This window comes from Molothrus aeneus, chromosome 13, assembly GCF_037042795.1.
Source record: "Molothrus aeneus isolate 106 chromosome 13, BPBGC_Maene_1.0, whole genome shotgun sequence".
Taxonomy (NCBI): domain Eukaryota; kingdom Metazoa; phylum Chordata; class Aves; order Passeriformes; family Icteridae; genus Molothrus; species Molothrus aeneus.
Genome location: NC_089658.1, coordinates 15,416,486 through 15,436,498, shown reverse-complemented (window position 1 = coordinate 15,436,498; position 20,013 = coordinate 15,416,486).

Here is a 20,013-nt window from a genome sequence, read left to right as displayed (position 1 = left end):
AGTAAGCAATGATTAAGGATTGGGCACTGCTTTCTGCTGTTGTTGAATACACGTTTTTTAGCTCAGGCAATGGGAAAAAAAAAAAAGCTCCAAGTTATTTTAGGGACTAGTTTCTTGCACATGAGATGAATGAAAGGGAAATGCAATACTCGGGAAATATTCATTTTCTTCCTTATATATATATATTAAAAAAAAGAATGGCAACCAGAATTGCCTTTTTAAATAAAACATCAGCCCAGGAATGCAAACTCTACTCTGTTTATATTCAGCATCTACTCTGTCTTTTTTTTTCCTGGTTCAATGTCATGCCTAGTGGAATAGCAATTCACAGAAAACACGGGATAAATCATTAGTTCCAGTTTATTCTACTTTTATTTACAGCAAGGATTTCTTTACCACTGAACAGAATTGATTGCTGGTGAGGGACTATTTGATTATTAGTGTGGGACTACTTGGGCACTGTGGTAGTCACTGAGGGAAGGTGGCTTTTTTGGGTGCAGAGGGATTATGTAAAGGCTTGATCCAGGGTGTGGGAACATGTGCCTCTTTCTAAGTGTTATTCTGCAGAGAACTCCAGATTCTGGAAACCATTTTACCTTTTATTTCCATTAATTAAGGTGAACTAGCAGAGGATTTGTTGATTTAAAAAACAAAAAAAGGATAGATTATTAGGTCCTGCAAATAAAATCTACTTACTTATTTGTTAATCACAGTGGTGATTTTGTTTTGCTTATCTGTGAGTGAGAGGGGGGAGTCAGGTTGCCAGTTGTACTTTGCATTTATGATTAGATTTCCTTACTGATCCTCCTGGGATTTCCAGTACTGAAAGAGGAGAAATTTATTTACTTTTATATGTGTGTTTTTGGGGTTTTTTGTTCAATTTTTTCCCAACAGTCTTACTCTAGAAATATCCAAGTTTTGCCCTCAAAAAATTTGCCAGAGGCTTTCAAACTGAAAAGCTACATTTTGTTACCACTTGGAAAATTTGCATCGCAAACTCTGGTGAACTTTAGCTGCACGCTGATGACCCGTGAGCCTGTGAGCCAAGAAACTTGCCTTGTAAAGGGAATACAGGGGCTGAGAATCTCCAGGGTCAGCTGGAGCCAGGAAATGCAGTGTCACAAGAACAACAATTTGCATGAGTCCTGCAAAAATAAATGCGCTTATTGACATCTCTGGGCCCGAGTCAAACTCTGAGGGTGGGTCATTCTATTCTGGTTTTGTGCCCGTCTTTTAGGGAAAATCAGAGCTGTTTTGTAATTTTGTTTGTGTAACCAAGAGTCATCTTTCTCCAGTCTTGGTTTGCCTGTGAGGGACTGGAGTCCAGCTCTGGAGCCCTGGCTCTGAGCACCCTTGTCCTGACCTGGCATTCAGCAGCAGGATCACATTACTAATGAGGGCATGTTTGAGCTCAAATAAAATAAATACATTTTACAAAACTCAGCCTAGTTTCAAATATTCAGGCAGCTGTCTCTGCCAGTCACCTGCCAGTTTATTGCTTCAAGCCCTTTCCTCTAACTTAAAATCCTCTTAGGCTCTGCTCAGGGACAAATGACTTTTGTTGTTCCTTTTTGTTTACTGCTTTGGCTGTACACACAACCCTTCTTGGAAATTGCTTCTTTCCCAAGTATGGTACTTTGGCACATGAAATAATTTGGCTTTTTAAAAAACCCAACCAGCTTGCAACATTTCCAGTATGTCTGTCCCACTGGAAGAGGGAAAGAAAAAAAAAAGCCAAAACAAGGGAAGAGTGGATTCCTCACTTGTTGAAGAACTGGCAGAGCAAATCTGTTCATTAAAGAGAACACAGACTTAAGGAAAACATGGTATTTCTGACTTTTTAATATCAGGGTATATCTTTCAAGATGTTTTGTAGGGAGAAGAAAGCTAAACCATATTTTTTTCTGATTTTGTTTCTTTTTCCCGTTGCTCTTCCTTTTAAGTAATGGAAGCTCCCATATTGACAACACTGCTTTACATCCAGCCTCCTGCCTGTAGCACATTCCTTACTTCCACAGCACTTCTCTCCTGTAGTAACTTCAGTCCCATTTCTGCTGAACAAGTTGCTCTAATATATGTATGTGTATCTACTCATATAAATAAATACATTCCCTGCCCTCTGTAATTGCATCAGTGGCTTCCAAACTTGTTGAAACACAGGCTCGTTGTTAGCTTCCTGAATTGGCTGTGAACAACTGTGTTTTCATGAGCCATCCTAAAAATTTATAATCAAACTGGTGGTGGAGACAATGCTGCCATTGACCACACTGAGCACTCACTGAAATTTACAGAGCAGTTGAGTACATCTTCCAGCCATTTTTCTCTGGTTTTGCCTTTCAAAGTCACAATGAACTCTTGTGCTTTCTTCAGATTTATGAAACTCCTCCATGTTCTATTATTTTATTTTTTTCCTAGCTCTTCCCTGGGCTCTGTCCATGCGTTCCTGCTAATTCAGTGTTCAGTACACTGTAACACTTGTAACACAGATTTGGCAGACAGATTTTTAAAGCCAATGGCAATTTCATGCATACATATCCAAAGGTATTGACCCTCAAGGACTCTTGTGGTTAGACATGGATAGCAAGCATTTGATCACCTGTGTGCACCTTCAATTATATCAAGGTGTGTGTAATTAAAAATGAAGTTGTGTAAAATTAAAAATGCCTAATTCCCTGCTCTGTTACTCCATTTCATGCTGGAATAATTGAAATGAACAGTGTGCTCTGCTGAAAGTGATGGTGAAGGGTGTAAATGTGTTCTCTGGTAAGTTTTGGTAGAGTTTATGAGGGAAATTGGGAATGTTGTCTTTCTCTGTGGATGACCCATCTCTGGCAGTGTTCAAGGCCAGGTTGGATGGGTCTCTGAGGAACCTGGTCTAGTGGAAGGCGTCCCTGCCTACGGCAGGGGGTGGAATGAGATGATCTTTAAGGTCCCTTCCAACCCAAACTGTTCTGTGATTCTACATTCCTGTATATTTAACAAACCCATAGAATGAAAATACATCAACACACGCTATATTTTCATCATTGATTAACCAGTTTCATGACCTTTTCAGCACGAGAAATAATTGGCAGTTTTAACTAACAATAAATTGATCCCATTATTCAGTATAGAATATTCCACTGATTTCAAACAGGATGCACAATAAAGAGGCCAGCTGCTTTCTGTCAGTGTCATGCACAGGAAAATAAGCAGGGCTGTTATATGGCACCTATGACAATGGCAGGACAAGCCATAAACACAAACATTCACACACAGCCAGGTCTCCAAATCTCCTGTTTGCCAATTACAGTAATGCTGATGACATATCTAGTTTAACGCACACAGCATTAAAATAGTTCCCCCTTTTCTAGGAAAATCTAATTACACCAAGCCCAAGCACTCAATCAAACCTGTTATTCTGTGGCTAAACAGCCCAGTGTTAATGCAATTTGAGGAGATCCAGGCCGTGACTGGGAACGTCATGTATTAACAATATCTAATGGGAGCTCCCGTAGGTAAATGAATATGCTAACAAGCAAGGTCGCTGCTAAATCTAATATCTTTAAGCTGTTTAATTCCAAACAGTCCCTTAATAAATCAATTGACCGGGAGAGCTGATGCCCCTATCAATTATTCAGGAGGGCAAATAAATATTTCAGATGATTTGATAGGAAGGCTAGTGTTGGCCTTATAGAAAGCTTTGCATTTCATTAGCCTCTTGCTAAAAGTTTTATAATGTGTGGAACAGTGGTGGTTTTCCCTAATCTCAAAACCCCAAGTGTGGGGAAGAAGAGGGTGAGGTATCCTGCTTCAACCACCTCATCTGCCAGGGACTTGATGACAGCTGAGATGGGAAGAGATGGGAAGAGATGGGAGTAGTTTCAGGCTTCCTGGTGACAACTTCTCCACCCCAACAAATGACAAGAGGGAAAATCAGAACACATTTTCATTTCTGGGGAAACCAAAAAAAAAGTAACCTTAGGAAGCTTGGATTAGTGGTTAATGCCATGTGCCATGCTGCCTTTTGTAAATGAGGGAAGTCATTTATGTTTGTATTGGATTATTTGTGTGTTTATGTTAACACTGAGCCGTGATTCAGGTTTGCCAAATGCAATTCCCTTGAAGGAAAAGCAGAGTTATTAAAAGAGGTGCTGCCTGTAATTGATCTGCATTAAGTGAAGCTTGCAAAGTGCTTGAGATACTTGAATGGAAGAAGGCAGGAGTGCAAAATATTATTCTATAAGAGCAAAAGTATTATCATTGTATCTGAAAAATTGCTGATCATTGAAACATGTGGTTTATTATAAAATCAATAAAGACAAAGTTACAAGAGAAAGGCAGAGAAAATGTACCTGACACCGGTGAACAAAGAAGAGGGAAGTCCCTGAGGAAGCTTCTTCAACCGTGTGTAAATTTGCTTGCCTCTGCCCAATCCATTTATAGCACTAATACAGATTAAAAGTCAATGATTACTTACATAAGCATTTCAGTTTATGGAAAGAAACCTGTGCCATAAAAGATGATCTATTGTTCTGCAATGTACACGGATCTGTGTCTCCCTGTGGTAAGTCAGGGTCTCATTCCTGCCATAGCTCTCCCACCCATGTCTCTCCTCCACAGAGAGTCCCTGCAGCAGAAGGCTGAAGAAGCAGGCTCAGGGTGTAAGTGTGTTGGCACCAAAGTCATCAACACTGAGCCTGAAGCCTCCCACTGAGCCTCATCACTATGGAGAACATAAAAAAAATGAGATTTCTTGCAACAACAACAAGCAAGGAGGTCTCTGCCTGGCATGGTGCTCACAAGGGAGCTCAAACTCCCCAGCAGTGCTCTCCACGTGGCCTGGGTTTATGCTCTGATGAGAAAGGGGACTCAAATCTGTCTCCTCCAGAGTTATAGACTGTATGAAACTCTCCAAAGGGTGGTTTGCAAAGATTTCCTCCCCACTAATGCAGCAGAAGGGATTTTCCACAATATGAGGGTGAAGAGTTCCAGCTACAAAAGTCCTTTTGGTGGGAAGATTGTTTAAAAATTACATGTAAGACAAGTTTTGAGATCATTTTGGACACATAAGAAAACACTACATTTTCAGAACTTGACTAGAAAAGCTTCTGACACTCCAGACTGGGTCCTCAGCAGAAATAGTCTGATTTACGCCTCCTCTAGAGCAAGCTTTTGGTTCTTTCTGCTTCTTTTCCCTAAATAGCAAGATCCATATAAAAACCACTGAATGAGGATCTTCTATGGCAGCAGTTTTACATTGCAAATTACTCAATGAGGTATGAAAGAAACATCTCAGCTGCGCGAAATCATAATTTAAATGTTAGGTTTGGTTTATTTTCAGCCTCATGACTCAATGGGGTAGATCCTCTCTATGGCACTGAAAGTAAAATCTGGCCAGGTTTAAAATCCAGAGCAGGGATATCAACTCAATCACTAAGTAACCTTTTTCTAGAACTCAAAATGCCCTGTTGTCATGTTTGTGTTGAAGCTGAGCCTGGGTGCCACAGAAGTTTGCATGGCAAAGCGGGAATGGGGATTACTCTGCATGTGGAAAATGCAAAAGTAGTAGAAGGATATTAAAGGATAGTACAATAATTTACTAAACATAAAATTTGAATCCTAAGCAATTTTTGTTTCTTTTAAGGTCAGTTTCTGCTTGTTAAAAAAAAAACAAAAACAGCTTCTTTTAGGAGTGAAATCTTTACTTGCAGAGAATATATGGCTCCCATAAACTCATGCAAGAGTCCCTGTTCCTATTTTCCAGAGGGAAGATTTTTTCAATCTTTTGCAAAAGCCATTTCTATTGGAAGGGACACAATTATAGGAATTTCTTGGAAAAATAAAGGTAAAGTTATATGGGAAATTGGTGTGGAAGGTTTTTTTTCTTTTCTTTTTTTTTCTTTTCTATTAAAATAGAAATTCTCAAAACATTTTCTTTAGCTTCAGTTCATGAAATGTCTTTCAGATTCAGCTATCCTTAGGGACCTCAAGGACAGTGTTGGTGAGGATTTTATGAAAATATTGATGCAGAAAATCACATGAAGTTTTTTATTATATTGAATTTTGGTGTTCTGGATAAGAAATTGTGGAGCAAGTACATGACAATCAGCTTAGTAATTATTGAAGCTTTCATATTTCTTTTACTCCCATCATTTCAGATTTCTCTGAAGGACATGCTCTGTCCTAGTGGGATTCTAGCTATGGAGTAAATGTACACAACTGCTCTGATTTGTCAGCAAAGCTCCTGCTATTAGCAAGAATTGTTTTCAATATGTGCCCCCTCACAGAACTATATGGAGATGCTGTTGACGTCACTTTCGCCTTTTGTTCCTTTTCTTAAAAAAAAAAAAAAAAAAAAAAAGAAGAAGAAAAAGAAAAAGAAATATATAAAGAATAATAATGAGAAAGTGTTCATCTAACTCATTCACAAGGTTCTACCTGCCATCCCTTATGCTCAATGAGGATGTGAGGGCACTGTTAGGCATATGTGCATGTAAATTACCTCTAACTGCACATCTCTATTATAGGCAATTACACTAATGTGCTAGAATGATACATTTAGTGTCTTCAGAAGATAGAAGCTGGGTGGAGGGCAGACTGATTTGAAGATCAATCTGGATGAAACAAAGAATGGTATTTATTTGGCAGACCACTGGGGAGAGCTGGCTAAAACTGCAGAATGAGATAACATTAGCCATTTGATAAGTGAGGGTTGCAATTTAGGAGTCTTATTTGCTTTTAATTTAAAAAAAAAGAAGTCTATGGATTTCTAGGCTAAGATTGGGAACTACTTTTCTCTGTATAATAGGTATCTCAAGCAGTATGAATTGGCAACCAGGAAACGTGCCAGGTGTTTGAGTTGGCCTATCCAGTCTGTGCCTCTATTCAGGTGTCAAAATGTGAGTTCTTGTGCTCATACATGCAAGGCAGAGCCCCTGTGATCACTCCCTGTGAGCAAGAAAAAGTGGTGCCAGCTTTGTCTGTGAGGTTTCCAGCAAAGTTAGGAAGTGTTTCTTCATGGAGAAGGGGAATTCAGTGTACTTGCCTGCCTGTGCCTTCCCCACTCCTGAAATACTCTTTGCTGGACAACTTCTGTTGACTAAAAAAAAATAAAAATCTGAATTCATAACAGCAATAACTTAAGAGGCATTTGTTGCATCCTGGCTGCTTTACAGTTTTGTGCAGAATTTAGGTGGCTTTATATTAGTGCCTAAGTCTCAAATGCTTTATTTAGAAGTTACAGGTGGAAAGTTCTTGCTGCCTCAGCAAAGAGGCCTTGAGGTGTGGAGGGAGAAATGTCTGGGTTAAAGCACCAGCTGTTCCCATGACTTCCCCATCCACAGAACCACCATGGCTATGGGCTGCTTCTGCTACTTTTTCATGTCCTAGCCTTGGGAAGAAACGGAGGAAAGCTCAACCTGTGAGGGCTGAGTGACAGCTCAGGTGACACCACAACCAAGTACTGGTACCATAACATGAATTTTCTATTTCTGTCATTGTTTTACATGTGGCAATCCCTGTGGGAAACCTAAGACAGAGACTTTTCATACTATGACAAATGCATAAACTTAAGATGTAATGACATATTAAAGATTATTATCTGATAATATATCTTTTTGTGTGCACCAGTACAGGCTGGGGGCTGACCTGTTGGACAACAGACTGTCCATGAGCCAGCAGAGTATCCTTGTGGCCAGGAAGGCCGGTGGTACCCTGGGATGCACTGCCAGCAGGGCAAGGGAGGTGATCCTGCCCCTCTTCTCAGCCTGGTGAGGCACACCTGCCGTGCTGTCTCCAGTTCTGGGCTCCTCAGTACCAGGAGACACGCAGCTCCAGGTCCAGGAGAGCCACTAAATCAGTCAGGAGCCTGGAAAATCACTCCTGTGAGGAAAGGCTGAGGGAGCTGGGCCTGTAGAGCCTCAAGAAGAGGTGAATGAGAGGGGACTAAATTCAAATTGTAAAAGCATTTGATAATCCTGACTGCTTGCAGGTGACAAAATGAGCACACTTCCCTTCAAAAGGCCAGGTTGGTGTTACAGGGATGCTGAGTAGGAATATCAAATGATGGGACAAAATTCTCTGCATTTGTGGGATGTGGGGGAAAACAAGAAACAGTGGATGGAGGGAAAAGAAACACAAAAGACAAACAACCCTGTTCCACAGAGGCTAAATATCTTTATATGCTTTCTGGAGAACTTAGCAAATTTTCCACCGAGGACCTGCTTTTTACAGGGATTTGCTTTGCATGCTACAGTCTGCTTTAAAGGGTTTTCTGGTTTTACATTTGGCTGCACCATGAGGAGATTACTTCCTGATGCTTAATAAATGCAGAACAGAGATTCGTAGGGCCACGCATTTGCACACACGCACGCATGCAACTGAGATGCCCAGCAGATAAGTGCAGTATTTTTGTTTACAAGGAGATATTACACTGGAAATCCTATTAGCAATCAGACAGTCTGCTGGCTGGATTTACTAAACTTCAACCAAAGGAGTTATTCCAGCTGGCACATTAACCCCCTAAAGGCTTAGTTTTACATTTTAGGTGCTCCCCTAACTTGTGGAGGGGGGAATGCACTGTAGGCACAAGCAAAGTTTTGCCAGTTAAATTGTTTAAGATCAAGACAGAAATTCATGGGCACTCCAGGTAAGGTGATTTTATTACACTTACATCAGCAACATGGGGATGCTGATGCATCTGAAATAATGCCTTGTCATCATAAAATCTCCCCCCAGCTCTAACCTTAGTCCCATGGATTTTGGCACTGTGAGAAGAATGGAGGGGCACATCACTTTTCCAGGGAGCAAGGCTGTGATTTGGGAAGTGGATAGAGGCAGTCATACTCCAGCCCTGAGCATCCTCCTGTGTAAGGCTTGCTGCACCATCCTAGCTTAAAAAGACAACAAGCAGATGGAGAGCAGGGAAATAGGATGCAACATACACAAATTAAAAAGTCGCAGATGTGGTAGACGCATATCCTATTAGTTTTGTCTGGAGCTGGTTGAAAAATGCTAGGGATAAAAATTCAAATGGTTGCTAAAAGAAAAAAAATGGTGTTGAGAAACATAAAGATTTTAAACTCCTTCTGTCTTTACCTTGTGCCATTTCACTCACCTTGGGGCTGGAGATGTGCACAGGTGAAAGTCAAGGCTGGAGGAAGAAAACAGTGTTAAAAGAACCAGAGTGTTTGAATGTATGAACCTCCAATGTGTGATATTTTTTATGTTTGCACCCTAAAACCTGTTGACTATTTGTGCTTTCAGGTACCGTCTTCAAAGATCCTGGAATCTGTAATCAAATTTGAAATGTTTATTTTAGTTTCAAGCATTCATTAGGTCAAATGATAATTTGGGCCCTGGTTCAGAAAAAGAAAATTCAGATCTGAATTTTTCTTTGGTCAAGTGTTAACACAGGATCAGAGAATCCTGAAATTACTCTTTTCAGCTGTTATTTGTCATACATTTTGAGCTATTAGCAGTGATTACACTCACAGTTTATGACTCTTTCTCAGCTTATTTAAACTCAGCCCTCACCCTGTCTGCATTTCTAACTGGATATCTTTTCCTGAGGATGAATCATTCAGCACCACTGCTCTGATTTCCACTCTCCTTTACACTCTGGGAACTGAGCATGTTTGACAAATTCTGGCCCTTTATAAAAATACCTGGCTTAGTTTTACAATATTATTTATTTTTATAGCCCAAAGCCAAGTAGGTGAAGAAAAAAATGAAGACAATTTGGTAAATAATGAACAGAGGGATGACATGTTGTTTTCCTGCAATGAGGAATAAATGCACTTTATTAAGTGACCTTTACTCTAGTGGCTGCCAAGAAATTGGAGATAATAAAGCTCTTACTTGAAGAGGATTTTAGTTGAGAAGGGGTATTCCTTAAAAAAAAAAAAAAAAAAAAAAAAAGGGATCAATTTTTTTTATTAAAATGTTGTAGCAATATTGGTATAGGCTAAAGTGTGTAATTGAGACCATTTGTGTTGTTCTGTCTTCCTTTTAATTAATTTATCCTTGCAAATCCTCTGATTGAATTACTTAGCAAATGAAACTTTAATTCCCCACTTTTCTGGATTACAAATCCTTATCCTGGGTCTTGCTTTTACTGTTCCACATCTTTCCAGGAGGCAGAGTGTGTTTGCTGGGGATGGCACCGGGGCTGGTGAGTGCCACCTGCCTGTGTTTAGCCATTGTTTTCATCTATGATCATAAGCAACTTAACCAGCTTTGCATCTAAAGGGATTACCATGACCAGGCACCAAGAGGAACCTTTCCACTGGTCTCAGTGTATTACTGGTCTAATCCTAAATGTTAGGGAAGGCTGAGAGAGAGGACAAGGGTCTCTGTGCCTGTTGGTGTGCAGGACAGAGTTCACTGTGCATGAGATACTGAAGTTTTGGGGTGGTTTATGTCCAGAAAAGGCATCAGCCCTCCTGTAGGGCATGCACAGGGTGAACCATGCACACACACCTGTAGAAACACTGTGCTTGTGGGGTTTAAAGGTTTTATATGTCAGGCAGGAGATTTAGCTCTAGAGCCAGGTATAGTTTCTTTAGGTAGGATTGTATTATCTAACAGTATCACAGAATGGTTTGGGTTGGATGGAACCTTAAAGTTCACCGTGTTCCAACCCCCTGCCATGGGCAGGAACACCTTTCACTAGACCAGGTTGCTCAAAGCCTTATTAACATGCCTTGGATGCTTCCCAGGATGGGGCATCCACAGTTTCTCTGCACAACTTGGTCCAGTGCCTCAGTACCCTCACAGGGAAGAATTTCTTCCTAAAACATAATCTAAATCTTCTCTCTTTCTGTTTGAAGCCATTCCTCATTGTCTTATCTCTCCATGGCTTCCTTGTAGGTCCTTTTCAGACACTGGAAGGTGGCTATGAGATCTCCATGCAACCTTCTCTTCTCCAGACTAAACAGCCCCAACTTCCTCCTGCCTGGAGAGACAGAAATGTTGCCCCAATAACTCCACAGTCACTCTTGATTTTGACAGACTGGATTTTGTTTGTGCACCCTATTTCTTTTATGCTTTTACGTTTATGGGGTAACTTCCAGTGATGTTGCTGCCCATGAAACCTGCACTTAGGGCTCACAGACACCGGTCACCAAGAGCTAGACAGCTCTTCTCACAGGGCTAAATATGTTCCTAAATGTTCAGTTAGGGATGAGCTAGACCACATAACAGGCTCATCATCCAGCAGCCAATTCCTGGGGGAAGCTAAAGCCCAAGTGGAAGATCTGGTCCATGAGCCCCACAGCCAGTGCCACCACATTCTAACTGAGCAAGGATTAGGGACATATCCTGCCCTAGAAGCTGTAGTTTGAGCTCAAGCACTGACTGTGGGGTATAGGTGTATGTTAAAGGATGTCATATCCCACCTTAAATATGTATGAGTGAAAACAAGGTGAGGGAGGCTGACAGAGCATTCAGAACATGAGCCCACAAATCCTTTTTAGAGATCATCCCCCCCAAGTTATTAAAAGCATCAAGGAAGAGAAAAAGAAGCAGAGATGTAAAATGCAAGTAGCACTTTTTAATAGATTTTTCTTCCTTTTCCCCAAAGGGTTCAGCTGCAGAGAAAGAGTGGAACATAATAATCCTTAGCATTTATATAGCACTTTACATTTCCAAAGCTCTGTACAAACATTAACTGATCAATCTTCACAACACCCCTGTGAGTTAGGGATGTATGATTAACCCCATTTTACATTGGGGGAAACCATAACATTTCAGAACCTCTCCTCAAGAGGTGCCTGGCTCCTGCAGATCCCAGCAATTCAAATTGGAGCCATCCCTGACACTTCTGAGCGCCGGGCGCTTTGCCACCGCCTCAGGGCTACATGGCCACTCTGTGCCTGCTGCTCCAAAGGCTCTCTCTTCCCTTCCCTGCTCTGACTGTTGGACAGCCCATGCTTTTGCACACCTCTGCCTTTCTGTTTCCTCGGTGAAGTGACACCAGTGACTGGAATTTCAAGAAGCAAAACCTTACCTGGTTGATGTGCCCTGTCCTTATCTTGACCCATGAGACTTTTGTTACGTTTTCTCTCCCCTCTCCGTCTGAGGAGCTTCTTTGGTGGGTACTTGGCAAATATCTAGGGTTAACCCATCACAAAATGTATTTTCTTTTCCTTTTTCTTTCTTTTTTTCCTTTTCTTTTCCTTTTTCTTTCTTTTTTTCTTTTCTTTTCCTCCTTCTTTCTTTTTTCTTTTCTTTTCCAACCCCTGGAAGGATTTAAGCTGAAATGTAATCCTGTATTGAGTGAAAGCACACAAATACAGTGATATACCTGCTACCTGATGCCTCTCTCCCCCATTCTTTTATCAATCTTTTCTTGATAATTTCCTGTGTTTTAGAGAAAATGGCAGGTAGAGTAGGGGATTAATGCAAAAACACAGCTATCTTGCTTTTTTCCTCGTGCAGGAATAAATAGATGTCTTTAACATGAAATCTTGCTGTAAATTGTTGAATTGTATTAACTTTTTCATGCTTACTGAGTTTTCATCCCCTGAGCATGTGTTGCCCCTTCGAGCAGAGCTCTGCTTTTGCAGGAGATGGAACTGTGTGTCAATGCTCTCGTTTTGCTTCACTCCCTGATTTTCTCCTCCAGCTTTGTATTCCCGAGCCACAAGTGCTTCCATATTAATTCATCCTGGGTGACTGTCAGGAGGAAACCAATCCATTCACTCAGAGATGTGGTGGCTGGAAGAGATTTTTCCCAAAGTCATGTCCTATAGGCAGGGGTGGCTCAGTATGACACGCAGCAGGATCATGACCAGAGTTCTTCACCAGCTGCTGTGAGCTGACCTCAGCAAAGGCCATGCAGAGAATGCAAATAACAGTTGCAAACACTGGAAAGAGATACGGATGTCTCAGTAAGCACATTTCTCCTCCACATTGTGGCATCAGGTACTGCAGAACTCATGGGAGTCACTGCCGCTTCATCACTAATATTCACTCCTTTGGGTCTCCTAATTTTCCTGAAGAATACTGTATCTAGTTAGGAAATGGATTTCTTGGTGTCCTTCATCTAAAAGGTCTTAAGGGGAAGACAAAAGGCTCTAAATAAGACTGGTGGAAAAGAGGCATGAAATAATTTAAAGAACTTCCTCAGGTGTCATTGCTTTGAGTATTCTGTGCATTTATTAATTTATTCACCTAGAAAATATGGCATTTGCTACAGCAACAGAAGGCTCAGTTCTGGATTGATACTCCATTTCTGGAAGAAAACTGTTTCTTCTGCATTGGGATGTGACCTGTAGTCTACTGCTTTTTATCTGTATTACTGAATCTTCTGTTTTGGGAACTGCTCAAAACAGCTTTTCGGTCTGAATGCTAATCAAAAGAGTGTGTTAATTAAATACACTTCTGATGAAACTAGTTTGAAATGAGACATGCAGACTGGAGTCTGCCCCTTCTGAGAGATATTGAGGGGCCAGTTAATGTTAAGTTAATGAGAGATATTGAGGGGCCAGGATTTTTTCTTTTTCTATATCTGCCCACTGATATAGAAATGAGTATTATTGTAATGAAGACTTATAAAATAAGATCATCCACTGATCTCCGTTGTACCTGAGACTGGTGGGGTCTCTCCAGATTTGCACTGGTGAAAGAGAAGTTCTGAATTTGGTGCCCTACTACTTAAAAATATGTAGTTGCCCTTTAAGATGTAAATCTATTGAAATCCAACCTTAGACATTGCCAGGGTCACTCTGCTTATTACTTTATGACATTTCCAGATTAAAGGTGCAGTGGGGGCTCACATTAATTTGCTTTATGTTTGACTAGAAATGCTTCCCATCACTATTAGAGCACACTTCGAGCTCTCTTCATTTTAGAATGCTTGTCAGTCATTTGAGAATGATATGCCCTACGTCTGGGATGAATAAGCACATCATATATTAGTCAGAGGCTTTTCCTCTGGAGAGACTCAAGAGAGCTGACAACTACTTCCAAGGAAGGTGAAAAACATACCCATCCCAGCAGCTGAATGAAGGAGGAGAGGGGAAATATTCTGCTAAAATGTTATCTGCTGAGGTGATTGAAAGCATTTGGGCACTTGTCCTGTGGGGGTAGATTTTAGGACTCATCTGTGGGAAAAGGGCACCAAAAATTCCAGATGCAACCCTGTTCTGTAGGAAATAAACCTTCCATGGGGAGCTTTCACATGTCTGTGCAATCCCCCAGGATCCAGGCAACAGAGGGACTTTCCTTTTCTGTTTAATTTATTCCACTAATTTCCATCTTGAAGTCTTTCCTAGGTTTGTTATCAGCTTTGAAGCTGTCTGCATGCTTCAGAGAGTGATGGTTGTAGTATGAGGGTGGAAGTGATGGAGTACCTCTTGTTTACTGGTGTTAATGTGTTTCTGGGCAATACTGGAGCACCCCAGCATGGGAAATATTTGTTTCTGCTCTACCAACAGACAGAACATCAGCCTGGAGATCTGCTAATGTTGTTTCACAGTGAGAGGAATTTGCTGAATGTCACAGCAAAATCCCGCTTATGGCTCTTTAACAAAATGTCCCCCACTTGCAGCACTGTGGGTCACAAATCCTGCAAAAACTGGGGGAGAAAAAGCAAAATAACAGACATTTTAGCATTTGCTTTTGAACTGTTGGGGTTGCTTGAACTCGAAGCTCAAAGCCAGTTGTGGAAATACCCTTCTCTAAGAATACAAGGCCTGATTCTGAAAGAAATATCTGAAAATTGCTTTCCCCAGAGCCATCAAATTTTGGGCACTGACAGAGCAAAAGAGGCATAAACATCTTTACTTTTATACCAAGGCCAGTGGAAGTGTCTATGCACTTGATGTGTGTGTGTGTGTTTAAGTGCCTGGTGTCCCTGGCCAAGGAGTTTTGGAAGATCAGGTCCTTCAGTCCCTGATGAATTTCAGGCAGTCTTAAATGTCCTCTTCTGTTTTGCAACTTCATAGAGAATTTTTTAAAAAATTGGATTGGCCTAATTATTTATTTTTCTGCCATCAGAATTAGGCAGCCTTTCGAAGGAACGTGATGTTAATGTGGCTAAAATACCATCAAAAATATGACAATTCTGTGGAGGCAAATTAGAACTGTAGTGAGCAACACAGAGGCTCTCAAATGTTTAATGGACAATTAACTGTGTGCTAATGTGGCACCTTGAAAAGGTAGACAGTGAATTTCTGACTGATCTGTGTGTCTATCCATCACTTGTGACCGACTCCTACTTCTACCTACTCCTGTTCAGCCCCAGCTGCTGCAGATGTGCTCCCCCAGCAACTTTGTCTGGTCTCACTGCTCTTTTCCCTGGGAAACCTGTATTTCCTATTCCATATGAGACTCTAAAACACTTTAAAGAGAAACATTACCTGGTAAAAACTTACACTTTCACAAACTCAGTACAACAACTGCAGCAACCATTTCACAGTTAGATCTTAAGTGGTCCATCCTCTCTCTCTCTCCAGCCTCAGTTTAATGTCCTTCCCTCAGTTATCCACAGAATTGTAAAGCTTAATATATAGCTTAATCCATTCGTGGGATTTTATATTTCCTTATATTAACTTGTCTATAGATGTTCTTGCAGGGATGGCATATGTTGGAGACAGTCATTTTTAAAGCCATATGCAGCTGGTTCTTGTGTGAATGCAGCACCCTGCAACTCATGATTCCTCTTCACTACTAATTATTTCCTATGGCTTTTAATACTGCTCAGAGTCTTAGAATAGCTCTGAATGATGATAGACATATATTATTATTACAGGTTGGATTAAGCAGTCGTAGCTCAAGTTCTAATTACATTACCCTTCAGCCACGGCAGCAGTAACACTTGGTTTGGTTCTTGAGTTTCTAGGAATAATCTCACCAGTAGTTCTTCATCAGGCTGCAAGGTCAGGGAGAAAGGAAATTCTCCTGCCCTCCTTTTTGTGCAGGAGCTCAGAGGGTGTTTTGTGGAAAGGGACAAAGCTGGTCATGAAGGGAGGGGATTAAAAGGAGAAGCTCCATGCATTCCATGTTAACAGGGACTGTGGCAGCACCCTGGCTCTGCTCCAGGCAGGGTGGGCACCCTGGAAATGAGCTCTGGGGATGTGCACATGGGCATGTGGGTGCACTTCAGGGTGCTGGAGTTATGGGGTTGGTCTTCTGAGCCCCAAGGAACATAACAGTGAAGACTTCTAAATCCACCTAGTAGAGAAGTGTTTAAGTCAGAAAAAACCTCTAAAATGAGTGAGTTCAGCCATTAACCCAGAACTGGTAAGTCCAGACGCAAGAAATGCAAACACCGCATTTCCCTACAGCACTCTCAACAGCAGTGACCCTTTCCATAAGCCTGTGATTTTTAAGTGGTTGCACAAAGTCCTATGGAGTGGGAACAAGGCTGTGTGTGTGTATCTCACTTTCATTTTTTTGACTGAGGAAAAAGCACCAGTGAGGAAAGGATGGCATTTGACCCATGGAACCATGGAATCCCAGAACCATGGAAAGGTTTGGCCTGGAGGGGACCTTAGACACCACCTAGTTCCAGCCACACCAGTGCCACAGGCAGGGGTGAGCCCCCCAGCTCAGGCTGCTCAGGTCCATCCAACCTGGCCTTGAACATTTCCAGGATGGGACAAAAGATCTCAGAGCCAGGAGTCAGTTAAAAAGTATTTCCACTTTATTATTCTAAGTCAGTGGGTGGGCAGGGTCATCATACATAAATGCTTGTTAATAGCAATCCTGATTTGGGCCTGTAACATGTTTATTAATATTCAGTAGTTGTTTATAAATCTTAAGGGAAATATTTTTATGATTTAAAAATGGAATAGAAATATGACAGACATTTTTCAAAAAATTTTTGAAAAAAATTCCTGTGGTATTGAAACAACATCTGCTGAACATAAGGACATGATTTTGGTGTTTTTTTATGTTTGGTTATCCAAATACCCAAGTAAATAAACAGCATAAATAACAAAGAGACTATTTCTTTGTTCTAAAATTCCTTTATCTGATAATCTCAGGCAGTATAAATAACTAAGGATAGGTTTTATTATGTCACACTGTGCAGCAATATAGTATTGCTGGTTCTTTGGGACAGCAAGTCTCTCTCCACAGTCCCCAGAACATTTTGGCTATCCCTATAAACTTATTACAATGCATTTCTTTATTGTAGAGTTTTCTTAGAGTACCTATAAAATCCAAGCACCTGATACTAGAATATCTCATTTATACAGCAAAATCCATCCCTCAGCACATGAATTTTTACACGCATATCTGCATGCACCCCAGGTAGTTTATATCAGTCATGTATGTATCCCTGAAAATCAATATGCATGTTATTATCAATTAATGCCTTGCAATTAAAAAAAATCTAAAAATAGAATAACCATCAATTTTAGGGATTTAAAAGAAAAAAAGACCAGTTTTATCAGCTTGAAAATGAATGGTTTCCTCACTATGTTAATTAATTGCAGTTGACAAAAGTAGGATCCTTCACTCCTCCTTTCATGTTGCTAATTCCATCCCTCCCTCCCTCTCTCTTGCTCTCTCCCCTCAATTAAACGTATGAGAGTGTACCCTCCCCTTTTAGAAAGAAGCTTTTAGATTAATCATATTATCTTAAGGTTCCAAATCTCAATGCCTGCGTGACCTTTCTTCCGTTAGAATCCATTATCTTAAACTATCACAATAATCCTGGCTTTAGGGAGGGAGAGCGGGAAGCAGGAATCAAACCTAATAGATGGCAAATAAGATTAATCTATGATCTAAGTGCCGATTACACTTGGCCCTGCCCTTGAACACCCAGGTGTAACCTTGAAATTCACATCCGCTAAGACACTGCAATTGGATTGTGGGTCCCCGAAGGGCTGGAAGGGGCAGCTGGCCAAACTTTACCCCTTATTCCCCAGCGAGAGGAGAGCTGTCTCAGCCTGCAGCTCTCTGACTGTGGAATTTGGCAGCAGCACAGCTGAATGTTTGTTTTGGGATGTTTAGCATTTTTTCAGATAAAACAGTTATTTTCAGGTCCTTAATTTTTTGTTTGTCAGAAGCAAGCAGCCAGGGAATGGGTGAACTTTTACCTGGACCTCACAAGAGGAGAAAGCTCTCTTTTCAAAATCTGATAACTCTGCAGAAGAAAACAGAGATATTTTCTTTCTTTATAGGCTGACCTATGGACCCTGCCAAAAAAAATGTTCCATGTGAACTTGAGTTTGCAAGGCCCTTGTTTTTCAGTCCCAAATACTCTGCGCTCTGAGAAAGGACATCTGTGATAAGATGGAAATTGGCACTGGTAACTCATGTACTATGGGTGAAACACACTCCAAAGAGGCAGACCCAGAGGTAATTTTTCATCAAAGAACTTTTTAAAGCCATTATTAAAACTAGCATAAATTTCCTCTGTTTCTGGCAGCTCCAAGACGCAGGACAGGATTGATTTTGATACAGCAGCTCAGTAGTTTTTTTCTATTTATATGTAAGGCCAGATTCTCTGCTGGAGTAAAATGAAGAGTTTGCTGACTGAGCCTTGACAGAGAGATATTGGCTAGAGGTGGCTGTAATGTTCAACTGGAATCATCTAACCTCCATCAGCTCCATTTGGGGGCAACAACTGAACCCCCCAGCAAAAGGGCAACATTTCTGATTGTAGCTGTGTGCACAGAGAAATTAATTTATGGGACAATAATGCAGGAGAGAGCGGGTTAGCAGGAATGTACACTGGAGAAGCCAAGTGGATGATTTCCTGCCCATGGTGGGGGTATTGGAACTGCATGATCTTTACAATCCCTCCCAACCCAAACCATTCTATGGTTCTGTGTCAACATGAGGCACATCTGGTGGGAGGCTGACTCTGAAGTGGCCCTCCAGTAATCTCACAATTAGAGGAGAAGGGAAGAAGAAACAGAGAGGGGCAAAATCACATGGATAACAGGCACCACACTGATAGCCTTGCAGGGTCAGAAGTTGTCTGAGGGGTGAAATTGCTGCAGCCCACAACATCAAACCCTCCAGAGGGCTGGGAGCATCCTGCCCTGCCAGGCTCTGCCCACCTGTGGGAGTCACATTTAGTCACATTTTAGGAGGGATCCACAGGATGGGATTCCCTGCCTGGAATGCCATGGACAGAGGGCTATTGTTTCAGTGCCTCTTCACTTTCTTTGCCAGCCTACGAGTGTTGGATCCCACAGGTATTTTAAAAGCTTTGCTCAGCTCCTAGTGCTGCAGGGACAGTAAATAAACAGCATGACAGAGAGTTTGTCACCAGCTCCCTTGCCTGGACACTGGCCTGCTGGGACCTGTGGATTCTGTGTAGGTATGTAAATAAAACAGGAGATAATCTGACCCCACTTCTAGTTAATTTAAAGAGAAATCGATGGGGAGGGGGAAGTTACAAAACGGACTGGTCAAGTGGGCTTTGATCAAAAAGTAAATCTGCTCACACAAGTATTGATCAGCAACACAGCTTCTTTCTCAATTCTCTTTGTGAGTACATGAATGCAGCATTAAAGGTGCCCATGGTCTCAGAATTGTGATATTTTAGAAGTTTTGTAGTGTCACGAAATGCTGGATTATTAGCCTACCCAGTTTGATGGTCATTATAAACATGAATCTATTATATTTCTACAAATTCTATGAAATTCCTCATAGGGATTTTAATTTTATGAGCGTATCTCTTAAGGATCCTCTAGGATCAGCTCCCACTTTCAACCTGTGCTCCCCTAAACCTGGAGAAAATGAAGAGCTGGATATATCCATAAGCTGATACATGGGATACTCTGGGACAGGGGGTACAAGGCAGAACTTAGAGGCACATTTGAGGATGATGATGGGGATCCAGGGGGATGCTCAGGCAATGTGGTGACACCAAGAGCCAACCAGAGCACTCAAACTCTGTGTCTTCCATCCAGAGAGGGTTAACTCTCACTTGCAGCAGGCAGCCTCATGCCATTAAGTCAGGGAGAGTAATGAAATTTCATTTAATTTGTCAGGAAGAAAGTGCTAATGTTAAAAGGCATTTAATAAAAAGGGGGAGATTCTTTGAAAGGAAGCCTTTAAGTAATT